This window comes from Suncus etruscus, chromosome 14 (assembly GCF_024139225.1).
Source record: "Suncus etruscus isolate mSunEtr1 chromosome 14, mSunEtr1.pri.cur, whole genome shotgun sequence".
NCBI lineage: Eukaryota > Metazoa > Chordata > Mammalia > Eulipotyphla > Soricidae > Suncus > Suncus etruscus.
The window spans coordinates 80433196-80443611 of record NC_064861.1 but is presented as its reverse complement, the minus strand read 5'-3'; the positions used below and the strand labels follow the sequence as shown (position 1 = coordinate 80443611).

The following is a 10416-nucleotide window of genomic DNA, read 5'->3' as shown; positions in this document are numbered from 1 at the left end:
ATAATCATGTTGCTTAAATAAAGATTTTATATTAAAAAAATGCTATGATCCCAGGGTGGGAGGGCTAGGGAAAGGGATATGGAGTTGATACTTGACTTGAATGGGCACCTGAGGGTGCTTTGTCTAATATATATATATATTTTTTGTGTGTGTGGTTTTTGGTTTTTGGGCCACACCCGGTAACACTCAGGGGTTACTCCTGGCTATGCACTCAGAAGTTGCTCCTGGCTTGGGGGACCATATGGGACGCCGAGGGATCGAACTGTGGTCCGTCCAAGGCTAGCGCAGGCAAGGCAGGTACCTTACCTCTTGCGCCACTGCGCTGCCCCTTGTCTAATATATTTTACACTACAGTATCTCATACTTTTTGAGTTGAGTTTCAATAAAAATTTTTCACCCAAAATTAAATAAATAAATCCAAATGCTGGCATTGTCAAGAAGATTTTTAACAGATTTATTTATAATTGTTATAAAGTTGAACTGCTGAAACTTGTTCACTGGAACATTTTGACTTCCCATTAATGCTTTATGTTCTGCATTATATTAAAAATCTACACACAAATTAAAATAGAAAAACTACCAATACCTGATTTGTGTCCCCTATTTTTCCATTTGTAATCATATATTTAGGTAATTTTGATCCCATGTGGGGGAAAAATCTAACTTTTAGAACTCCCAATAAAAGGAAGAAGGAAAAAATTATTTGAAGAATAAAATGTTTCCCATCATAGTGCATTCTTATGCAGGTTCTCCAAGTATGCGGCGTTCTAGCTGGATGTCTTTTAGTATAATTTGTCATGGATAGCACACAGGTTGGTATCTTCATAAATGCCAATCAGATTAGGCCTCCTGCTTTGCTCCTGCAAAGCACCAATGGCTGCGCTCTAGAGGCACAGATCTGTTTTGAAGTCCTGAGCAATTTCTCGCACAAGAGTGGAAGGGAAGTCTGCGAATCCTAAGTTCAGAGGACTTATGATCAGGCCTAATAGCACAGAGTGCCACAGGACCAGGCCTGTATCGATGAGACTTCCTCACCCCTCCGGTAGAGGGCGCACTCTTGCGAGGGGCTTTTGTAGCCAACTGCTTCCTGGGTGCTTTACCACCGGTAGACTTTGCAGGCAGTCTGCTTTTTCGAGCCATAGTAGGGTCCTAACCCCACTTCTCCTTCGGCTGGAGCTCACCGAGCGAGAGACAGCACTTACCGCTGTACTAAAGCTCTGGCCCCACCCTCAGGTAGTATTACTGGATGAGAGTAACTCTAGGTTTTGCTTTTGAGGAATCACCATACTGCTTGGAGCACAATCTGCAGGCACCATTCATGCCCTTCAACAGAGCAGGGTCCTCATTTCTCAGTCATGCCTGACTTGATCCCAGTGCTTTAGACCCATGCTAGCACATGTGAAAATTTATTCAGGTTCTGACCTACATCCCTAGTGTACAGGACACTAAAGCATCCAGCATTTTGGGGAGATGGGGGAACAATATGGGAAGACAAGGCCAAACCCAGGTAGATCCTGGGTCAACCATGTGCAATGTAAACGCCCTAAAGCTGTGCTATCACTCCAACCCCGACATCCAGCATCTTTCTAGAAACTTCATGACCACAATTTGAGACATGCCTAGACACCATTGTGGGGGGGTTTTGTTTGCTTGCTTTTTTAATGTTTACCCACACCTGGCAGTGCTTATGGGTTATTCCCGGCTCAATACTCAGGAATTACTTCTGGCAGGCATGGAAGACCATATGAAATGCTGGGAATTGAACTTGGGTCAGCTATATGCAAGGTAAATACCCTATCCACTATGCTATTGTGTAGAATTAAATAATTAACGATGGGGCTGGATGGTGGATGATGCCATCCAGCCCACATGGCTCTGCAACCTCCATGCAGCCGGCGAGTTCCAGGCCCAGGTGAAATCACTCACTCACACGCAGCCTTCAGGAAGAATCATCTTTATTTATGCCCTAGCCACCACAGGTGTGTGGCCTATGTCAACCTTTTAAGCATTCAGCTATATTTTGCTAGCCCTGCATCTTATCTCCTGTTAGCCATCTTCCCTTTGGGCTCCATGCGGCCCAAAGATCCAAAAGCCAGGAAGCCAAGCCGGGCCAAGAGAGAAACGGCAAAAGCGCAAAAGGGCCGAATCCCCTGGCTCAGAGGTTTATCTATCCTTTTCCAGACCCCTCCCAGAAATGGGAGGTCTTGCAGGTAGTTACACCTATTATCCGGTTCCCAAAACTCCTCCCAGATATGGGTGGGTCTTGGGGTACACCACACTATTGCTCCAACCATCCACCAATATTTTTTCACAGGAGAGAAATTAAATTTAGGGACATAGTTTTGGTTGTTGTCTTTAGACCAAACCAGTGATAATTAGAGGTACACTCCCTGGTTCTGTGTTCAAGGATCATCCCTGGAAGTTCTCAGGGCAACATATGAGATACTGAGGTTTGAACCTGAGGCTATCGTATCCCCACTGTACTTTCACTCTAGATCCAGGAATGTCTTTTGAAACAATTTCTGAAGTTCAGTTGAAAATTTCTCTTCCCAAATAACACGAAACTGTTGGGCATCCCATCCTAACCTTGAGCCTGCTCAGTGTCACCAAGCAAGAAGGTGAATGCAGTCCCCTGGGAAAAGGCACTCCTGCAAAATATAGAGGTGTAGAGGTTCTCCCCAACTTTAGCCCCCTACATCCATGCTCTTCCTCTCTGTCTCTTTCTTCCAAGCCTAAAATTTCATTTAGTAAGTTGAACTGAACAGGGTGGTACCCGGATCAAGCCTGGAAAAACAGGTGGTCTGCAGAAACCAGTTTTTCTTCATCCATATTTGCACAGGGTTCAGAGTTTATAGAGCATCAGTGTTTTTTTTTCCCAGGATTGTCCTGGAGACAGGGAAGGTATCAGTCACTTACTTGATGCCCAAGGAATTGAGTCTCCTAAGGGGCTGCCAGAGCAATCCCAGAAGATCAAGGGAAGTGCAAGACTAAACCCCCTGTCCAGGCAGGGACACATGACAAGGGCCTGTGTGCCCAGCTCCTTTGTTTGGGAACCCCCAGCTATCTCCCCAAGGTGGTAGTGATGAATCCCTGAGATCTGGATGATACATCAGACACTGGGACTCACAAGCCACAATCACACCGCACTAAAAAAATAAGAAAGTCAATGAAGAAAGGCCAGAAAGACTGCACAGTGGGGAGGACACTTGCCTTGCACCAGACAAACTGGCTTCACTCCTTAGCATCTCATATGGTTCCCGGAGCACTACCAGGTGTGATTCCTGAGAGCAGAGCCAACAGTGTGCCTTGAACATCAGGTAGGACCTCCCCTCCCCCGCAAAAAAAAACCTATCCCATATATTTTCCTGAGCTTTTTCAGAAGTGATCCCTAAGCACTGAGCCAGGAGTAAACTTTGATACCACCCGAGTATCCCTCACCCTGAAGCAAAAAGAGAAAAACAAAAAAAAGAAAGCCAGTAAGGGGTTCCTGGAACCCCTAACAACAACCTGTGTTGTTACTTAGGTAACAAGCAGGTAACAGTAGCTCAGTGCTGCAGACACCATGTGAGAAGTCGCCTGTGGGCTGATGCCATGTGGTGTAAAGCCATCTCTGGGTACAGTGTGCAAAACCGGAGTTCAGACTTGGCCAACACTGCTTCAAGCAATGCACACTGCTTAGGGAGGCTTGTGCATGTCTTGGGTGGGGCCATTAGACCATGAACACTTCATTCCAGTCCAACACACAACCAGCAGAAGAGATGTAGGGACCCCAAATCATAAGGACCTCAGCTGAAGGGAGTCAGCAGTGGGCATGGAGAAACCCTAATGTTCACACATGGAGCAGCCCCAGGAACGAAAGACATTAAGGGACAGGAGATTCCTAAGAGAGGGAGAGAAGACACAGAACTCAGACTGTTCAGGTCCTGGAGGCTGCTCCATGCCACCCTGGATCCTAGTCACCCAGAACGTGGCATCAAGAGAGGCCATGTGGGAAGCTGGAGAGAGTGCAGAGGTGAGGGAGGACAGTCCTGTGATGGAAAACACACATCACATAGGTGTCACTGTAAGTGCAATTGATCGAAGATGGAATCAGATTAAAGGCCAGAGCATGTGCAGAGGAGGAGGGAAGGTTGTAAAGCACATGGATCACACCGCACCCTGGGTGAAGCCATGCCAGGGAGGTGAGAGCACCAATCACTTTGCTATCTTGCTTAGACTGTCAATATTGACTTAGGACTAATCTAACGTGAATAAATAAACCATGGTGGCTGCAAGTGCTGGTTCCAGTTGGCAAGAGCACAAAACAGGACTTGCAGAACTGAGGGTGGGGCAGAGGGTGACAGCTGACAGATGGAAATCAGAGAAAGCCTTCGAGGGGGACGATTCCAAAGGACACTGCCCCATCCTGCCTTCCCAACCCACAGAGCCTGCCTCCAGCAGACAAGTGACTCCTCCCATCCCAGGGGCTCTGCACCCCACCTGCTCCTAGTAAAGCTCATTACAGGGAGGGGCACAAACTGCGGGGGGGGGGGGGCTGCACCCATAAAGGTAAGCACAGCCCTGCAGAAGCACCTCAGCAGAAGAAGGGAGGCTGGGGCTCTTCAGCAGGGACTCTGAGCTCCAGCATCAGTGGGAGAGAAGAAAGTACCTGTGTGCATCAGGTCCAACGTGATCCGGGTGCAGTGCCAAACATGGCATCTCAGGTGTGGTGTGGGTCAGAGGAAGGAGGGTTATGTATAGGTGTGAAGGGACGGGAGTCCCCGAAGTTCCAAACGCCCCAGAAAACTGCATCCTTTTTGATGTATGGAGGAAGGTGTGAGGGAGGAAGGAGAGAACAGACCTACTGGTGACCCTGTGTGTCCTGTCCCCTTAGCTGACCTTGTTCCTCTGCTCCTGCCTGCTTTTCCACTCCCTGGCCACCGGGGGCGCAGGTGAGTCTGGGCAGTTTAGCTTAGGTTCCAATCCTGCAAGGGGAACCAACGTAAGATGCTCAGAAAAAGTGACAAGAACATGAGCCTGGCTTAGGGGTCACTCTGATTTCGAGGATCCAGAATGGTCAGGGAGTATGGGGTCTTTCCCAACTGTGTGTCCTTGCGGAGCTGAGAGCTCAGCAGTGAGGGATGTGGGGGAACCATTTCCCTCCCAGCACGACTGCTCCTGGAACCTCAACTCAAACGCAAGGCAGCTGGGGGTTAGGGTGGATTCAAGGAGTCCCCACCCCCTTAGTGCTATCCTCTCAAGGTGGGGTCCTCAAGAGTTAGGGGTCTGGTGAGTCCATGCTGCCTGCTATGGACGGGGTCACACAGCCCAAGAGAACGGGAACTCTGTCTCAGAGCAAGTGCAGGTGACAGACAGGACTGGGAGCTGTGGAGGACAGTGTGTCTCGCCCCTGGAGAAGAGAATAACTTTGTCTCCATAGCAGCAACCCCATCTCCTGAGAAGCCCAAGACCAGCAAGGGTGTTGTTTCTCATTCCCCGTTCCTCAGTTCCCTGCCTCAGAGCTGCAAAGAAATCAAAAAAAAAACATCCAAGCTCAGAGGGTATGTATGAGCCCAACCCAATCCTGTGACTCTCTAGGCCAGGAGACTCCATGGTGTGGGGGGAGGCAGGCAGCCCATCTGCTCATGCTTAGCCAAACTGGGAGGGGTTCATGGGTAAATGAGACTTTGGGCACCCCCCAGTGGTAGCAAACATACCTCTATGCAATTGGGGACTCAGTCACTGGGATCAGTGACTGTCAGGGTCATTCAGGGGACATTGAACCAGGAGACACAGCGACATCTGCACTACATGGTCTTTGCAACAGGAGTGGGAATGGGGTTGAGGGACCTGTGTCCATTCAGAGTTGACCCCAGGAGCTCCTAAGAGAGATAAGGTGCCACCAATCATCCTGGTCTTCCTATATTCTGGGTCTGGCGGCAGAGATCTGAACTGGGGCATCTGGGTGTTCCTTGCAGATGGACTATATCGGCTCCGAACAAAGAACAGACTCATCTACCAGACCTTCTGTGACATGACCACGGGGAGGCTGGACCCTGGTGGCCAGCATACACGAGAACCACCTGGCCGGGAAGTGCACGGTGGGGGACCGCTGGTCCAGCCAGCAGGGAAACCGAGTTGATAACCCGTCTGGGGACAATAACTGGGCCAATTACAACATCTTTGGATCTGCTGAGGCAGCCACCAGTGATGACTACAAGGTGGGCACCACTGGCCTGGTCTATGCCTTGAAGTCATGTTGGGTCAAGGGTGGAGCAGTGTGGACAACAGGGCCTCTGGTGCTCCTCCCCTCATTCCTCCTGGGTCATGCTTGGTTTTCTGGCTCCTTGAGACTATGGGGAGCAGACATGGCATGGTGCCATCAATCTCTGGTGTGTCTTGCAGAACCCTGGCTACTACAATATCCAGGCTTCGGACCTTGGCATCTGGCATGTCCCTAACCAGACTCCTCTGGGCTCCTGGAGAAACAGCTCTCTGCTGCGGTATCGCACCTCCTCACACTTCTTCCAGGAACGCGGAAACAATCTATTTGGCCTCTACCAGGTACCCAAGCTGTGGGGTGGAGGCTCCTGCAGGGGTGAAGAGCAGCTGAGCTCTGTTTGGGGCACTCCAAGCATGTCGTGGGTCTGCACCCTGGGTCGCTGTGACCTCTCTGCTCTCTCAGGAGCTTTGAGCCAGGCCAAGGGAGCCTTGGAATGGGAAGGAGAAAGTCTGAGCCCCACCTCGGGACCCACCTCTCCAGATCCGAGCCCAGGGTGGACACTGCACTCACGCACCCTCTTTTGGCTCTTGCAGAGATACCCTGTGCAGTATGGCCTTGGCAATTGTCTGACTGACAACGGTCCTACCATTCCAGTGGACTATGATTATGGAGATGCCAAAAAAGCAGTCGCTTACTACTCCCCCTGGGGTCAACGTGAGTATTTTCAAACCAATTCGAGCATAGACCCATTGCGCAGGGGCAAGCAACACAGAACAGCAATGTGGTCACTTCTCCGAGTCTGCTCTGCCTTCTGTCCCTTCTTTATCACGCATATTTTATGGAATTAGATTGTTGATTAAAAATATCAAATATAGGACTGGAGAGATAGCATAGTGATAGGGCATTCATTTGCCTTGCATGCAGCTGAACAGCAATTTGAATCCCAGCATCCCTGAATCCTGACATATGGTCCCCGGAGCCTAACAGTAGCCATTTCTAAGTGTAGAGCCACGATTAACTCCTGAGCGCAGCCAGATTGACCCAAAAACAAAAACAGATAGAGATAGAGATAGAGAAACCACATGTTGGGTGAGTCCTCCCCCTGCACAGGTCCTCTATTCCCTTAGACTGACAGTTCTGAAGAAGGTGGGTAATGGCAGAGAAATAATTCACAAGTAGTCCTTTAAGATATTCACTGAGGGGCCGGGTAGGTGGCGCTGGAGGTAAGGTGTCTGCCTTGCAAGCGCTAGCCAAGGAAGGACCGAGGTTCGATCCCCCGGCGTCCCATATGGTCCCCCCAAGCCAGGGGCGATTTCTGAGCACATAGCCAGGAGTAACCCCTGAGCGTCAAACGGGTGTGGCCCAAAAACCAAAAAAAAAAAAAAAGATATTCACTGAAGTCAGATCTCTATTCCATGGCCCTGTCCACCATATGCTTTTTTCACATAAGCGTTTTCTTCTAAGCTTTCTGCTGCCCCCTCTCTGCCTTTTGCTGCTACTCCTTTCGCCTCTCCCAGCCAGACATGTTTATTCTTTATTTAAAACAGCCTGCCCCATCTCAGATGTGGGCGGTTCTGATCATCCAGGTGGATTTAATATCTCAAAAGAAAGTTTGGGTAAAAGGGTGTTGGGGGAAGGGTTACATTAGGTTAACAGAATCCTTATAGTAGGAGAGGTTCAGGATTTTTGGTAGGGGAACTGAAGATTATGCTCACATTGTAGGGCCAGTGTCTCTGTAGACTCAGACAGACAAGCATCCCCATGGGCCCAATTGCTCCTCTCCCAGATAGAGAGGTCTCTGTAAGCCATATCACCCTCACAAGACTGCAGCTGCACAGGGATACCCTAACTTCTGATTAGGGTATCTGTTGAATTTATCAAAGACTTCTTTTTTCATGTGTTCGCATTCCTTGAGTATTTTTTCCATTGTCTGATCATTTGCTTTAAGGTTCTTTTCCAATCTCTTCTGCTGTATGGAGTAGTTCTGCATCTGTACCTCATCTTTCAGCTCAAATCCAGGCAAATGCCTAACCCATGTACTATAACTCTAGCTTCAATTTTAAAACCTTTTAAACTTACTCTTAAAAAAATTTTTTTTATTTTCTCAACTCTTAAAAAATTTTATTTGGGGCCCGGAGAGATAGCACAGTGGTGTTTGCCTTGCAAGCAGCTGATCCAGGACCAAAGGTGGTTGGTTCGAATCCCGGTGTCCCATATGGTCCCCCGTGCCTGCCAGGAGCTATTTCTGAGCAGACAGCCAGGAGTAACCCCTGAGCACAGCCGGGTGTGACCCAAAAAAAAAATTTTTTATTTGGAGGATGGAGAGGTGGTGTTAGAGGTAAGGCACCTGCCTTGCAAGCACTAGCCTAGGACAGGCCTCTGTTCGATCCCCCAGTGTCCTATATGGTCCCTCCAACCAGGTGTGATTTCTGAGCACATAGCCAGAAATAACCCCTGAGCGTCAAATGGGTGTGGCCCCAAAAATGTTTCTTTTATTTTGGTTTTTTGGACCACAACTGACAGTGCTCAGGAGTTACTCCTGGCTCTGTGCTCAGGAATCACTCCTGGCAGGCCCAGGGGACCTTATGGGATGCCAGAGATCAAATCCAGGTTAGCCTCATGCAAGTCACATGCTCTCCCTAGTGTATGATGGCTCCAACCCTACCCTGAAAGTTTTTTTTTTGGGGGGGGGGGGTCACATCCAGCAGTGCTCAGGGGTTCCTCCTGGCTCCATGCTCAGAAATCGCTCCTGGCAGGTTCGGGGGACCATATGGGACGCCAGGATTCGAACCAGTGACCTTCTGCATGAAGGCAAACACCTTACCTCCATGCTATCTCTCCGGCCCCCTACCCTGAAAACTTTAAACTTAATCTTTCCCTGTTCTTTTTTCCAGAGGAGTTTGAGGCCGGGTTCATCCAGTTTCGAGTGTTCAATAACGAGAAAGCAGTCAATGCTCTATGTGCAGGGATGAGAGTCACAGGGTGTAACACGGAATTTGTGAGTCTGGGAGGAAGGGAAACAGTCTACCTGTGCAGGTAGACTGTGTGTCTATGCCTGTGTCTGTGTCTATACCCATGTGTTTAGATGTGTGTGAGGTTCTTTTTCCTAAACACTTTCTCCATGGCTCCTATTTGTCCCACTGTTCATGAGTGGGACCTTCACACACCATGCAAGACTTCCCAAAACACACAAAACAAGAGCTCACACCGCACCAGGATGGTCCTCTGAAAGCTCAGATGAGAGACAGAAATGTCAGTGCATAAAGGATATGTTGGGGATGCAGCAAGTGGTGAGAAGGGATGTGAATCAGGTCCAGGTGACTGATGGGTCACTCTATGATATGACCAATGGTAGGGACAGAGGGTAAAATGGCACCAGATAGTTCTGGAAGACCAGCTGCAATCTGAAAGTGACCAGATTAAGGAAAGCACAGGTCAGGGACATGAGGACAGGGCTCCTTTGCTTTTGCTGGGGTGGATTCCAGAACTGTGTGTTCTCAGGACCCAGGGGTGTGGGATGAAGGTCCCTGCAGGGCTTCAGGGCACAGACCCGCAGCATGCAGGCGCTGTGGTCACAGGAGGAGGCTGAGAGCACATGAAATCTCGGAGGGGAGATTCAAGAGGGGAGATGCAGCTAGAGCCCTTCAGAGCAGTATTTAGGGGCTGGCCTGGGAAGGGAAGAGAGGTGGGAGAGAGCTCAGAGGGGCAGTGAAGGAGGCAGAAGAAGCATGGAAAAGCCTGACTTCAGAGGTTCCTGAAGAAGAGCCTGAGCCTACCAGGGTAATTTTTGAACTCAGAGCCAGGAGTAATCCCTGAGTGTTACCTGATATGCCCCCAAAAAAACAACAACTATAGAATGTGGCTGGAAGGTGCAAGCACACTGGACCCTTTGGCAGCAAAAAGCTCACTGGGCCCTTCTGCTTCCAGCACTGCATCGGGGGAGGCGGCTACTTCCCAGAAAGCGACCCCTGGCAGTGTGGGGACTTCTCTGGCTTTGACTGGCATGGATATGGGACTCACACCGGGTATAGCAGCAGCCGAGAGATCACAGAGGCAGCCGTGCTTCTGTTCTACCGCTGAGCTGGAGACGCAGTGCCTGAGACACGTCCTGAGAGAGTTCAACCCAGGTTCAACTCAGCACCCCATATGATCCCTTTGGCCAATCCAGGAGTGATCCCTGAGTGCAGTCAGGAGTCAGCCCTGAGTATTGTCAA

The 10416-nt window shown here is 49.5% G+C and overlaps 2 pseudogenes; one reads left to right on the top strand and one right to left on the bottom strand.

Moving 5' to 3' along the window:
• Positions 1 to 738: 738 nt before the first annotated feature.
• Positions 739 to 1140, bottom strand: LOC126028477 (histone H3.3A-like; annotated as a pseudogene).
• A 2797-nt stretch (positions 1141 to 3937) lies between these two features.
• On the top strand, positions 3938 to 10416 carry LOC126028476 (intelectin-1-like; annotated as a pseudogene).